Below are 15,913 nucleotides of genomic sequence, written 5' to 3'. Positions count from 1 at the left end.
GGGGCTCTGTCTGATGTAATGTGTAAAAGGGAACTCTGGCGTAATGTGTAAAAGGGGGCTTTTCTGATGTAATGTGTAATAGAGGGCTCTGTCTGGCACAATGTGTAAAAGGGGGCTCTACCTGGAGTAATGTATATAAGGAGCTCTACCTGGTGTAATGTATATAAGTAGCATTACTGTGTGGAATAATTTAATGAATGGAGACTATTGTGCAGCGTAATTTGAATAAGTATTATTTTATGACCACGCCCCATCCCCATGAAGCCATGCCCCTATATTTTTTGTGCTCACCTTTGGTGCGCACTTTCCCTATTTTAAATATGAAGGGGGGGTGGGGGCACCAATTTCCTTTTTGACACAGGGCACCAAAATGTCTATTTACGGCTGTAGCTTTGATAGCACCAGTGCACCTTGGTCAAGCTCCAAATGACTATTCAACACAGCTAGTAAAAACTGCTACTGTATAGGTTTAAGCCATGAACCTTAAAGTGGACACTTTATAGCACCTTATTAATAAATAATAATAACAATATTATTTTCTGTTGCAAATTGCCATGTGTAAAGCTGTCAAAGCTTTTTTTATTTTTTCAGTAAATTTCTGGGATAAGTACATGATCTCTTTATATTCAGCAAGAAGCATTGATTAAACAAATGAAGAAAAAACATACATGAAATGTATATTTAAAATGTAAAGAAAGTTTACAGCTTTCCAAGACCAGTTATAACATTTTATACTGTACCAGTAGTGAGGCATATATATCCGGGCTGTAATTACTTGTGTGCGGATGGTGCCTTGCTCACTGTGCATTTGCAGTGTGGGCGCTCCCTACGGAATCCCACCCATAGTCCGTAGTCGTATGTGACCGTGTTGTATATATTGTAGGCAGCGCAGGGCACACTGTGTCTTCTGTGTGCGCTGCCCATGCTCCATCCTGTTCTGTCTTTGTGCGCTCCGCCTGTCCTGTAGAGTGGTTTCCAGAGCAGGTGCCAATGTCGGGCACAGGATCCAGGTTGCTGAGCATATAGGACAAGTGAGGCGACATACACACATACACATCACCCCACCACCACCAGCACCACCTCTCTCACATGGAATGCAGAGACTCTATCTGGCGTTTATGTATATAAGGAGCTGTACCTGGCATAACATATATAATGGGCTGTACCTGGCATAATGTCAATAATGTGATCTACCTGGATTAATGTGTAAAAGAAGGTGTACCTTGCGTAATGTGTATAATTGGTTGTACCTGGCATTATGTGCATAAGAGGCTGTACCTGGCGTAGTGGTGAAGTGTGCTGCTTCCTATGCTTAGAGTCCTGGTTTTGATTCCCAAAGTGTGAATGCATGTTAATTTTTTCCCTGACACTTTATAATTTTTTTTATTTTTGTATCTATTGTACTGTATTCAATAGAAGCGTACACACACGTTTTACATAAAGCAGGGCAAAGCTGCTGGAGTGTATCTTCTGTAAAATACACAGTCAGCTATGAGGATAAGGTTCTATGCACCCTACGGTACACATACAATACTGTAGTAGGCCAGACTCGATTGAAATGGCCACCCCCCCACCCCACCCGCCGAAGGCGCGTTCGCTCCTGGAAAAGTGGGCGTGGCCTCTGGAAAAGTGGGCATGGCCTCGTAACTTTATATCATCAAGCTATAAATATATTTTCACACCCCCTCTACGCACACAATTAGCAGCCTTACACATAGCAGCCACAGTAGTGTTCCTTACACACAATGTCTCCAGTATAGTGCCAGATACACATAATGTGCAGTGCCAGCTACACATGACATGCCCCGCAGCAGTGCCAGCTACACATGACATGCCCCGCAGCAGTGCCAGCTACACACATTATGCCCCCCAGCAGTGCCAGCTACACATGATAGTGTTCACTTTTTAGGGCAGTGTGCTGATCACAGGGAGGGCACATTTTTAAGTTAGGAGTGCAAAATGATGTACATTCTGTAATGCTTGTTGTTCCCATACCTATACGCTAAAGCATGGACAGTGCGCGCCAAAGGCGCGCAGCAAAAATTTAGGGGCGTTGCTTCGTGGGGAAGGTGCGTGGCCACATAATAGTGGCAATTCGCATTACACCACACAGTAGTGCAGCAAATACACATTGCACCAGGTAGAACCTCCTATACACTTTGCACCAGGAAGAGCACGTTAGACACTTTGCGCCAGGCAGAGCACTGAGACACATTGCCTAGCCACAGACGCCTAGCAGGAACACTACATGATATTCTCCCCAGCAGTGCCAGCTGCACGTGACATGCCCCCCAGCAGTGCCAGCTACACGTGACATGCCCCCCAGCAGTGCCAGCTACAGGTGACATGCCCCACAGCAGTGCCAGCTACACGTGACATGCCCCCCAGCAGTGCCAGCTACACGTGACATGCCCCCCAGCAGTGCCAGCTACACGTGACATGCCCCCCAGCAGTGCCAGCTACATAAATGGCCACACAGTGCAAGATATGTCCCCACAGTTCCAGATACATAAATGCGCCCATAGTGCAGATATGCCCACACAGTGCCAGATACATAAATGCCACCACAGTGCCAGATACATAAATGCCTCCACAGTGCAGATATGCCCCCACAGTGCCAGATACATAAATGCCCCCACAGTGCCAGATACATAAATGCCCCCACAGTGCAGATATGCCTCCACAGTGCCAGATACATAAATGCCCCCACAGTGCCAGATACATAAATGCCCCCACAGTGCACATATGCCCTCACAGTGCCAGATACATAAATGCCTCCACAGTGCCAGATACATAAATGCCCCCACAGTGCCAGATACATAAATGCCCCCACAGTGCAGATATGCCCTCACAGTGCCAGATACATAAATGACCCCACAGTGCCAGATACATAAATGCCCCCACAGTGCCAGATACATAAATGCCCCCACAGTGCAGATATGCCCCCACAGTGCCAGATACATAAACGCCCCCTAGTGCCAGATACATAAATGCCCCCACAGTGCCAGATACATAAATGTCCCTACAGTGCAAGATACATAAATGCCCCCACAGTGCCAGATACATAAATGCCCCCACAGTGCCAGATACATAAATGCCCCCACAATGCAAATATGCACCAACAGTGCCAGATACATAAATGCCCCCACAGTGCAGATATGCCTCCACAGTGCCAGATACATTAATGCCCCCACAGTGCCAGATACATAAATGCCCCCACAGTGCCAGATACATAAATGCCCCCACAGTGCCAGATACATAAATGCCCCCACAGTGCAGATATGCCCCCACAGTGCCAGATACATAAATGCCCCCACAGTGCAGATATGCCTCCACAGTGCCAGATACATAAATGCCCCCACAGTGCCAGATACATAAATGCCCCCACAGTGCCAGATACATAAATGCCCCCACAGTGCCAGATACATAAATGTCCCCAGTGCCAGATACATAAATGCCCCCAGTGCCAGATACATAAATGCCCCCACAGTGCCAGATACATAAATGCCCCCACAGTGCAGATATGCCTCCACAGTGCCAGATACATAAATGCCCCCACAGTGCCAGATACATTAATGCCACCACAGTGCAGATATGCCCCCACAGTTCCAGATACATAAATGCCCCCACAGCGTTAGATACATAAATGCCCCACACAGTGCCAGATACATATATGCCCCCCACAGTGCCAGATATGCCCCTAATGCCAGATACTCTTGTCCCATGCCCCCAGTGCCAGATACACATGTCCCATGCCCCCAGTGCCAGATACACATGTCCCATGCCCCCAGTGCCAGATACACATGTCCCATCCCCCAATGCCAGATACACATGTCCCATGCCCCCAATGCCAGATACACATGTCCCATGCCCCCAGTGCCAGACATGTCCCCAGTGCCAGATATCCCCCCCCACCTGCCCCCGTGCTGCTCACCGCGAGTCTGCTCCTGAAGTTGAGGCTAATGCCTGTGCTGCTTTTTAGCTGAGGGCAGGAGAAGAGCGCAGCATGCGCCTCTCCTAGCCCTCAATCTCTGGCGGCCGCTTCAACTAGGCACCGGCCCGCAAGCCAATCAAAGCTCACGGTCCGGCAGCCAATCAGCCTCAGCTGCCGGACCGCGAGCTCTGGTTGGCTCACGGGCCGGCGACGGTTAGCGGGGGGCGGGGGGAGACAGACAGTGCAGTGCTGCAGGGACGGCTCCAGGCTCCAATATGGCGGCCAGAGCTAGTGGCACCCATAAAGTGCGGAGCCCTGTTCGGCCGCTCTATTGGAACATGCCTGGAGCCGGCCCTGGGCATAGGTTTTGCAAGTGACAGGGCAATGCTGAAGGAGCATCACAATACCCTAGCTAAAATACACAGGGTTGATAGGGATAGGCGAGCTCTATGCACATTACAATACACTGGACTCGAACGCATAGCAAGTTGACAAAATGGCTGCTGCCCGTGACCCCTCGCCACGTAGAAGCCATCAGCTATGGAGCAAGCGATGGCACAGGTTTTGCAGGCTACAGGGCAATGCTGAACCAGCATCGCAATACCCTAGCTAAAATATACAGGGACGATAGGGATAAGCGAGCTCTATGCGCATAATGATACACCGGACTCGATTGCATAGCAAGTTGACAAAATGGCTGCCATCCGTGACCCCTCACCCCATGGAAACCGTCAGCTATGGAGCGAGTGATGGCACAGGTTTTGCAGGCTACAGGGCAATGCTGAAGGAGCGTCACAATACCCTAGCTAAAATACACATGGGTGATAACGATAAGCAAGCTCTATGCACATTACGATACACCGGACTCGACTGACGCATAGCAAACTGACAAAATGGCTGCCATCCGAGTGCCGTTAAGGGACTTGGATGCTCATATATTGCAGAACACGGTATTTAGCCACCACAGCCCCTTACCCCCATCCCACTTCCCCCTTCCCCCCTGGGAGCCTGCACAGTTCATAGACAGGGAGGGAGATCAGGTTACAATAAATGTACAACACAATACTGTACTGTATGTACAGTAAATGAAAATCAGATAGAGAACTGCAGTCGCTTTGATAGATGTGTAAATGGCACAGTAGCTGTGATCCCTTCTCATAAAGAACAACACAGATTCTCTAACGCCGACGATCTACAGTACTGTGTTGCTCGAACAGTTAGTTGCATCAGGATACACTAATTTATATTTATTGGCATGTCTACGGGTCCTCATTGCCGCTGTGTATTTTAGATAGCAGAATGAGACTCTCCTGTAGATTTACCCTAATTTATGTAAAACCTGTGTACACACTTCTATTGAATGTGAAGGTATATTACAATCCGAGAACCGAATCCCCCCCCCCCCCGAACTCCACGTGGTTTACACGGGTCCAAGGCAGCCTCAGTTCTTCCCGCCTGACTTGGAAAACCCGAACGAGGCAAAACGTCATTATCTCGCTGTCGGATTCTCGCGAGATTCGGATTCCATATAAAGAGCCGCGCGTCACCACCATTTTAACTCGTACATTGTAGAGAGAGCAAGAGGACGTGGCTACGTTCTCTGAGTGGAAAGCTCAATATCAGTGCTCAGTATCAGTGCTGCATTGTGGTGACCAGTATACTACAGTACAATAGTCCAGTGCTGCATCTCGCTGCTCAGTGTCAGTTCTAGTATCCTCATCAGTGCTCAGGATCAGTGCTCATTGTCTTGTGCTGCATTGTGGTGACCAGTATACTACAGTACAACAGTCCAGTGCTGCATCTCGCTGCTCAGTGTCAGTTCTAGTATCCTCATCAGTGCTCAATATCACTGCTCATTGTCTTGTGCTGCATTGTGGTGACCAGTATACTTCAGTACAATAGTCCAGTGCTGCATCTTGCTGCTCAGTGTCAGTTCTAGTATCCTCATCAGTGCTCAGTAACACTGCTCATTGTCTTGTGCTGCATTGTGGTGACCAGTATACTACAGTACATTACTAATAGTCCAGTGCTGCATCTTGCTGCTCTGTGTCAGTTCTAGTATCCTCATCAGTGCTCAGTAACACTGCTCATTGTCTTGTGCTGCATCGTGGTGACCATTATTCTACAGTATATTACTAATAGTCCATTGCTGCATCTTGCTGCTCTGTGTCAGTTCTAGTATCCTCATCAGTGCTCAGTAACACTGCTCATTGTCTTGTGCTGCATTGTGGTGACCAGTATAGTACAGTATATTGCTAATAGTCCAGTGCTGCATCTTGCTGCTCTGTGTCAGTTCTAGTATCCTCATCAGTGTTCAGTATCACTGCTCATTGTCTTGTGCTGCATTGTGGTGACCAGTATACTACAGTACATTACTAATAGCCCAGTGCTGCATCTTGCTGCTCAGTTTCAGTTCTAGTATCCTCATCAGTGCTCAGTATCACTGCTCATTGTCTTGTTCTGCATTGTGGGGACAAGTATACTACAGTACATTACTAATAGTCCAGTGCTGCATCTTGCTGCTCAGTGTCAGTTCTAGTATCCTCATCAGTGCTCAGTAACACTGCTCATTGTCTTGTGCTGCATTGTGGTGACCAGTATACTACAGTACATTACTAATAGTCCAGTGCTGCATCTTGCTGCTCTGTGTCAGTTCTAGTATCCTCATCAGTGCTCAGTAACACTGCTCATTGTCTTGTGCTGCATCGTGGTGACCAGTATACTACAGTATATTACTAATAGTCCATTGCTGCATCTTGCTGCTCTGTGTCAGTTCTAGTATCCTCATCAGTGCTCAGTAACACTGCTCATTGTCTTGTGCTGCATTGTGGTGACCAGTATAGTACAGTATATTGCTAATAGTCCAGTGCTGCATCTTGCTGCTCTGTGTCAGTTCTAGTATCCTCATCAGTGTTCAGTATCACTGCTCATTGTCTTGTGCTGCATTGTGGTGACCAGTATACTACAGTACATTACTAATAGCCCAGTGCTGCATCTTGCTGCTCAGTTTCAGTTCTAGTATCCTCATCAGTGCTCAGTATCACTGCTCATTGTCTTGTTCTGCATTGTGGGGACAAGTATACTACAGTACATTACTAATAGTCCAGTGCTGCATCTTGCTGCTCTGTGTCAGTTCTAGTATCCTCATCAGTGCTCAGTATCACTGCTCATTGTCTTGTGCTGCATTGTGCTGACCAGTATACTACAGTACAATAGTCCAGTGCTGCATTTCGCTGCTCAGTGTCAGTTCTAGTATCCTCATCAGTGCTCAGTATCACTGCTCATTGTCTTGTACTGCATTGTGGTGACCAGAATACTACAGTACAATAGTACAGTGCTGCATCTCGCTGCTCAGTGTCAGTTCTAGTATCCTCATCAGTGCTCAGTATCACTGCTCATTGTCTTGTGCTGCATTGTGGTGACCAGTATACTACAGAACATTACTAATAGTCCAGTTCTGCATTTTGCTGCTCTGTGTCAGTTCTAGTATCCTCATCAGTGCTCAATATCACTGCTCATTGTCTTGTGCTGCATTGTGGTGACCAGTATACTACAGTACAATAGTCCAGTGATGCATCTCGCTGCTCTGTGTCAGTTCTAGTATCCTCATCAGTGCTCTATATCAGTGCTAAGTATCAGTGCTGCATTGTGGTGACCAGTATACTACAGTACAATAGTCCAGTGCTGCATCTTGCTGCTCAGTATCAGTTCTAGTATCCTCATCAGTGCTCAGCATCACTGCTCATTGTCTTGTGCTGCATTGTGGTGACCAGTATACTACAGTAAATTACTAATAGTCCAGTGCTGCATCTTGCTGCTCTGTTTCAGTTCTAGTATCCTCATCAGTGCTCAGTATCACTGCTCATTGTCTTGTGCTGCATTGTGGTGACCAGTATACTACAGTATATTACTAATAGTCCAGTGCTGCATCTTGCTGCTCTGTGTCAGTTCTAGTATCCTCATCAGTGCTCAGTATCACTGCTCACTGTCTTGTGCTGCATTGTGGTGACCAGTATACTACAGTATATTACTAATAGTCCAGTGCTGCATCTTGCTGCTCTGTGTCAGTTCTAGTATCCTCATCAGTGCTCAGTATCACTGCTCACTGTCTTGTGCTGCATTGTGGTGACCAGTATACTACAGTACATTACTAATAGTCCAGTGCTGCATCTTGCTGCTCTGTTTCAGTTCTAGTATCCTCATCAGTGCTCAGTATCACTGCTCACTGTCTTGTGCTGCATTGCGGTGAGCAGTATATTACAGTACATTACTAATAGTCCAGTGCTGCATCATGCTGCTCTGTTTCAGTTCTAGTAGCCTCATCAGTGCTCAGTATCACTGCTCATTGTCTTGTGCTGCATTGTGGTGACCAGTATACTATAGTACATTACTAATAGTCCAGTGCTGCATCTTGCTGCTCTGTGTCAGTTCTAGTATCCTCATCATTGCTCAGTATCACTGCTCATTGTGTTGTGCTGCATTGTGGTGACCAGTACACTACAGTACAATAGTCCAGTGCTGCATCTCGCTGCTCAGTGTCAGTTCTAGTATCCTCATCAGTGCTCAGTATCACTGCTCATTGTCTTGTGCTGCATTGTGTGGTGCTCAGTATACTACAGTACATTACTAAGAGTCCAGTGTCTTGTGCTGCATCTTGCTGCTGTAGGGTCCTGTGGTAGTGTCCTGTCACTGTGCATAGGTCATCATCATTCCAGTCACAGTGGTATCTGGGGGGTGACAATTCCAGAGGACTTTTGTGCTGCTCACTAATACTAGTACAGTGTCTTGTGCTGCATCGTGCTGCTCAGTGTCAGTTCTCCGTAGTATCATCAGTGCTCAGTAAAATCAGTGCTCAGTATAATCAGTGCTCAGTATAATCAGTGCTCAGTATAATCAGTGCGCTGTTAGATGTGTGCCCGTTATCCGCCATTGGTGCAGTGAGATTTAGACAATTGATGAAGTTATTGTGTCCCCGGTACCAAATCCCATGTAGATTCCACTTCACTAGGCAGGCGATAGCGAGATTTTGCCAATTAATTCCAGTGATTTGGACGTAGCATTACAGTGATTTTGCCAGTTAATATCAGTGATTTATAATTATTAATTACAGTGATATTGCCAAATAATTCCAGTGATTTGGACGTAGCATTACAGTGATTTTACCAATTAATATCAGTGATTTATCATTATTAATTACAGTGATCTTGCCAAATAATTCCAGTGATTTGAACATATAATTTCAGTTGGAATTGTTTGTGTCGCTTGGCTTAGTCATACAGCTACCTCATTGCACCTCTGCGACATCTTTGCATGAGGTGCTGTTTGGGGCCTAGTTTTTGAAAAGTGCCATCCTGTGTGACACTGCCGTATGAGTCCAGGGGTACTGCTGTATTAGTCCTGGGGTACTGCCATATAAGTCCACCAATTGCATATTTTTTTTAAAGTGACTGGAGCGTGCTGGAGATGTTGTCAGTGGACCCAACGATTGCAGCCCACTCTTGACATTCAGCCACTGCGTGACTACTAGATGGGCCAGGTGGTTGTGTCGCTTAGCTTAGGCCTACAGCAACCTCGGTGCACCTTTTTTTCATCTTTGCATCATGTGCTGTTAGGGGCCTTTTTTATATCTGCCCTCCTGTCTGACACTGCAGTGCCACTCCTAGATGGGCCAGGTGTTTGTACTGACCACTTGGGTCACTTAGCTTAGTCATCCAGTGACCTTGGTGCAACCTTTTGGCCAAAAAACAATATTGTGAGGTGTGAGGTATTCGGAATAGACTGGAAATGAGTGGAAACTCTGGTTATTGAGGTTAATAATACTATAGGATCAAAATTACCCCAAAATTCTATGATTTAAGCTGTTTTTGAGGGTTTTTTGAAAAAAAAACCACCCAAATCCAAAACGCGCACGAATCAGACAAAATTTCTTAAGGGAGGTTTTGCCAAAACGCGTCCGAATCCAAAACACGACCGCGGAACCGAATCCAAAACCAAAACACAAAACCCGAAAAATGTCTGCTGCACATCTCTAAGTACAATAGATTAAAAAAAAATTTAATAAAGTGAGTGTCAGAAAAAAATAAAAATACACTCGTACTTTGGGAATCGAACCCGGGACTCTAAGAATGGGAGGCAGAAGACTTTGCCGCTTGTCCACGCCACTTCATGGAAGATACACAAGCTCATGTGTAAGAGTACTGTAAGCAGTGATTCCTTCCCATTGGTGTTTGTTTATGCCATTAGGGGACTTGGACGCTCATATTGTACAAAACATACAGTATACTATACATACTCTAACATCAATGAACTACATTATTGCTTTCACACATTAGTTGCGTCTGCATACACTATTTTAATTTTTACTCTATTGCTTTGACTACGGGATTTGGATGCTCACATGCAGCAACATGGCAATTGACAAGTGTTTTAACATGTTTGTTTGCACATGTATAAACTTTTATTTTTTTTAAATTGACTCTCTCAGTCTGACCATTGGTCTGTGTGTACATTAACATTACAGTTGTCACTGACCATTTGCCAGAGCTTGTACTGTAGATCATTCCGCCGCTATTCGCTCTAAAGTACTGGATTAGTGGAGCATTAGCCACCCAGTGGTGGAGATGTGTATTGCATGCTGAGTATGTAGTCATGCCTCAACGCGCCTGTACGTGATTAAACTCAGCAACCTAAGCTATCACCCAGGTGCGACTAAACCTCCGTTTAGGTGGAGAAACAGCCAAGATAACGGAGGCTCCATCTGTACCTTGTGTAATGTGTAATAGGAGCTCTAATCTGGGATGTAATGTGTATAAGGAGAACTACTGCGCAGAGTGTAATGTAAATATTGGACACCAATGTGTGATGTGATCTGAATAACGTGTTCTGTGACCACCCCCATTTCCCATAAAGCCACGGCCTAATATTTGTGCACTGTCCCTATTTTACATATGTGCGGGGGCACCAATTCTCTTTCTGGTACAGGGCACCAAAATGTGTAGTAACGGCAATGATACTGTATATATATATAACACAGAAAAATATTATTAGCAAAATACTCTATGGATTAGAACAATTTATAAAAGGTTATTTATGAAATGCTAAATATACAGACACGCAGTGCTTTTGTGTACAGGTAAGTGCACTTAATTTACACCAAAAGCAATGTACTGTACCTTAAGCACAATACTGTATTTTTACAAAAGAAAAAAAATCAAAATTCTACAACGCCATATAAAATTGTTCCATTAGAAGTGTTTTATGCATTAATCTATTAGTATTTCATTAGACAAATAGAAAGGGAAAATGGAAAAAACAAGTAAATGTGCCTTTATCTTTTACCTCTTAATAGGCTCACAGAAAGCCTCAATAATGAGAGATATAATTTTCCTGATTAATTTGGGTTATAATGAAAACTCATCCAAGCAGCATTTTAGAACATACACTAAAAAGATTTATTTATTTCTAACATTTGACCATGGCATTTTCAGTTATTTTTTTCTTTCTCCCCACTTCCTCCACCTCACTCTTACCGTGCTATCTTTTCCCATCTCTCTCCTACCCATATCTGTTTCTGTTTCTCTGTCTGACACTATTATACAGTACTTTTTTCTCTCCATTTTGTCTTTTTATATTCCATTATTTCTCACCACTATGGTTTCTCTGTATACAGTACATTCTCTCTTTCTTTTTCCCTATTCTGTCATGCTGTTCTTTTCGCCCCCCCCTTGTCACTCTCCAGCTCCTCTCTCTCCAGCCTGCCCCTCGGTTTTATTTCTATGACCTTCTCCCCCCCCTCAGACTTTTACTTTTACTTTTAGGGCAGTGTCCTATTAGCAGCAGTACTTTACCACTGCTAATAGGATCACCGGGGACAATCCTATTAGCCCCGATGCCAACACTTATCGTGGATTATGCTTTGGGTGCCTCATGGGGGATAATTGTTGATATACCAGGTATGATTTATGGACTTTGCACCTTATATTGGATTTCAAAGAGTGCAACTATATATAAATGCAGTGTCAGACTGGGACATGAAGGGCCCACTAGGGAAATGCAGAGGTAGGGCCCCATACTTAGAGGCTTGGCTAACCATGAGTGCATGGGCTGGGCCCCTTGATAAATATAGTAAATATTGGTATTGCATGCATGATAATATACCAGATAAACAGAATAAATGCACTGTAGAGAATACACCATAGTCTTGTGCAGTATAATATAACATATGTATAATGTGCAATTCAAGTGCAAAATCTGGAACCTGATCTTAGAGGAGGCTGTGGGCCCTCAGGCAGTGGGGCCCACGTGGGTTAACTATATATATATATATATATATATATTGAAGAAAATACAGAGTCTTTATAAACAGTTGAATGTATTGTAGGAACATCAAACAGCCACCAACGTTTTGGGGACCCACATGCCCCATTGTCAAGGTGAGTCCCTGATGATGAGGGAATAAACCTTCGAAACGTTGATACCACCTGCCGCTTTGTGACTTTATATAGAGTGCTGCCGACGTATGTGCTGTATTTGGCTTCCCGGCATCGGGGAGATCCACGGAGGGCACCGGAGCAATAATCTGTACGAGGGGGATTGCTGCCTATCTGGACTATATATATATATATATATATATATATAGCAATGGATACAGGGTCCCTGGCACTCCGGTCTTACGTATGTCTTGCTCCGGTGCCCTCCCCTCAGATCAGCATCTGTAGATATCTCCTTTCTTATGGGCGGCACTCAGAGATTTTTATCAAACGGATTAAGTGAAAAAAATACCCCACCGGGCCGTTTTATTGGTAACGTTTCGGGGGATTATACCCCGAAACGTTACCGATAAAACGGCCCGGTGGGGTCTTTTTTCACTTAATCCGTTTGATAAAAGTCTCTGAGTGCCGCCCATAAGAAAGGATATATATATATATATATATATATATATGTATATATATATATATATATATATATAATGGCTCAGAGGCGCGGCACTCAGCACTCCCATATAGAAAAGTAGAGGACAAAATTCTGTCAGAACTTTGTCTGCTATGTTTCTTTATGAGAGTGCTGAGTGCTGTGCTTCCGAGCCTTTGCACATTACTTGCGAGGGCACCAGCTCAAGTAACCTGTTTTTTATAGAGTGCCAGACCCAGGATTGCTATATATATATATGTGGACAAAGTGTAGTTGGCACTCCCAGACTGGCTGGCTGTTTGAAGTCAATGTTTCAGGGACTTTGATCCCTTTTATCAAGATATAACACATATACATGAAACATTTATACACTCACCACTCCGTGTCCTTGCTGCCGCCGTGCCGTACAGGGTTCCGGTGACATCACTGGCGCGATACTGCGCCCGAGCTCCGGCTTGGCCAAGCTGCCGTGTATGCTAGTAACCAAGCAACCAAAAACAACAGTGAAAAACAAGACCCCACATACTGAAAATCCCAGGACTTAAATATAGACTAATATATAGTCTGTATATAAATATAGATAAGCCATAACAGACTAATACAGATACAGCCAAATAATGTACCCTAATCAATGTAAAGACTTTAGTTGTAAAGACATACAAGAATATGCAAAAAAGCACAGTCTAGCCAAGTAAGGTAAACACAGTACATACCAAAAACACAAACCTCACCACTATAAAAAAACAGACACTATCTGGGTAAAGTCAATACCCTATAGAAAAAGACCCCAATGGTACAATAAATTATAACCATCACCCCACCGGTTAGAGAAAACAGTTGAAATGAAGGGTCTCGTTCAATCCTCGCAGTTGCACCATTTGTAGGGTGTGTATACACCTGGCTTCTCTCTGCAGAATAATTCTTCCTCTATCACCCCCTCGTATATTTCCAAAATATGGTAAAATTCTTTCAAATGCTATGCAATGGGCTGTTCCGAGCCTTTTCCTTCCAGAGTTGCTCGAATGCTGGATCGATGAAGGGCTATGCGCTCTTTGAATTGTCTTATACTTTTCCCCACATAAAGGAGGCCACAAGGGCATTTAATATAATACACAATAAATGAAGTTGTGCCAGTGACTGGATGCTTGATGGAAAATATCTTTCCGGATCTAGGGTGGCAAAAGTTACTGCCCAGTTCAAGGCAGCTGCAGGTTGCACACCCCATACATCTATAATTGCCAGGTTTACATGAGAAGAAATGCATGGGTCACTGAAATTTGATATATCATTATGGACAACTTTGTCCTTGATTTTACTACCTCGTTTGAAAGAGGTAAGTATGCCCATGGATTTTATACTGTAGCTGTAAGATCCTTATCCCTAGTTACAACTGGCCATAACTGTCTGGCGTTTTTCATCAGAGGTTTACTTGCAGTATGAAACTCTTGTGTCCAGATAATGTTATCGTTATTAGTTTGTTTAGGAGAAGGCATCAAAGCTTGTTGTTGTGTAAGTGATAAGACCTTATTCATTGCTTCCCTCAATAGTTTAGATTGGTAGTCCCTTTGCAGTCATTTGTGAAACATAATGTCCATTTGTTTCTTCCTGTCCTCTGGCTCACTACAAAGCCGTACAATTCTGATGAATTGAGATTACGGAAGACCCCATTTTGTGGATAATGGGTGGTGGCTAGATGCCTCAAGTAGTGTTTTTCTGTTGGTGGGTTTAAAATACAAAAAGGTAACAATGTTGTGGTTAGTCCCAATGGATACTAATACATCCAAATAGTGCATATGATGCGAGTCACATTCAAAGGTAAATTTGATGGCATCATCCTGTAGATTGATCCAGTTCATAGCCTACTGAAAGGAATCCTTGGTGTCTTGCCACAAAATAAAGATGTCGTTGATGTAGCGAAAAAACATCCCGATGGCATTACTGATGGATGGACTTTTGAAGAATAGATCATCCTCCACTTTACAAATGAAAATGTTTGCGAATGTTACGCACACCAGTGCTAACAGGAGTATACCGGTGTATGAACAGAGAGGGAAGCGAAGCAAACGAACTCACAGACAGTATAACATAACATACACAGGAGGTGAAGGAGTAACTAATAAACACAAAGTGAACGGAGAAGCCCAAAGGCTCAGGAATTGGGTGTCTCCCTAGTGTCAGGAATGCTCAGATGGAATAGAGCGGACAATGAAGCGATCTGTAGTGATTTAACATGTGGAGCACCTGAAATGATGTTGCTAAGAGCAACAGAAAAAACCCCAAAGGGTTACCAACGGGTGTGGGAATAAACTCCTTGGTCAGAGATAGAAATATAGACACAAGGAGATTATCCACAATCCTAACCCCCACTTGCAGGGCACAGGTTCAGCTTACTGCCACTAAACTGACACCTGGACGCCCTGCACAGTGAGGGAGGATTAAGCAAGCAGGTCTGAGAGTACAGCCACAAACCTGCTGGGTTCACAGAATAGCAAAAGAACCCCAGCAGGTCAAACAACTGACTTTAGTCTTACTGCTAGGTCCGGATTGGCAGAATGAAGTACCGAATCGCAAGGCCTATTCGCAGTAAGCAACAAGTAAGTACAAAGTCACACAGTACTAGCTAACTCTCTGGAACTGACTAACAAACAAAGATTCAGCAGCATTTGCCTAGCCTGAGAGGATGGTTTATATAGCAGGTGCTGTCCACGCCCCACTCAGACCTCACAGACTGTGAGCACAAAACCAGCGCCGGATTCCCTGCCGTGCACAGAGCCTGTAACCACTACACAGTAAAAACCCGGACCGGAGTATCAGCTGCGCTCAGGTTACTTCGCTAACACTTGCCTCCCGGTTGCCATGGCGACGTGGCAGCACAGAGCAGGAGATCCTAACAGTACCCCCCCCCCTCTGACGAGGGGTCAAAGAATCCCTACCACCAGGTTTATCGGGGAACTGCGAGAAGAAAGAGCGTATCAGTCTGGGGGCATGAAGATCACAACTGCGCACCCACGACCGCTCCTCCGGGCCATACCCCTTCCAGTGCACCAAAAATGACAGCCGACCCCGAAC

The 15,913-nt window shown here is 44.8% G+C and overlaps 1 long non-coding RNA gene across 2 annotated transcripts in view; it reads right to left on the bottom strand.

Moving 5' to 3' along the window:
- Nucleotides 1–15,913, bottom strand: part of LOC134887300 (uncharacterized) — an 87,879-nt gene that overhangs the window by 53,707 nt on the left and 18,259 nt on the right. For both annotated transcript variants that reach the window (XR_010171019.1, XR_010171018.1), the window contains exon 2: nucleotides 13,221–13,320. This is a non-coding gene — a long non-coding RNA (uncharacterized LOC134887300). The remainder of the gene's footprint in view (nucleotides 1–13,220; nucleotides 13,321–15,913) is intronic.

The sequence above is a fragment of the Pseudophryne corroboree genome, chromosome 1 (assembly GCF_028390025.1).
Source record: "Pseudophryne corroboree isolate aPseCor3 chromosome 1, aPseCor3.hap2, whole genome shotgun sequence".
NCBI classification, from domain to species: domain Eukaryota; kingdom Metazoa; phylum Chordata; class Amphibia; order Anura; family Myobatrachidae; genus Pseudophryne; species Pseudophryne corroboree.
The sequence above is the reverse complement of the archived record's forward strand: the minus strand, read 5'-3'. Positions and strand labels throughout refer to the sequence as shown.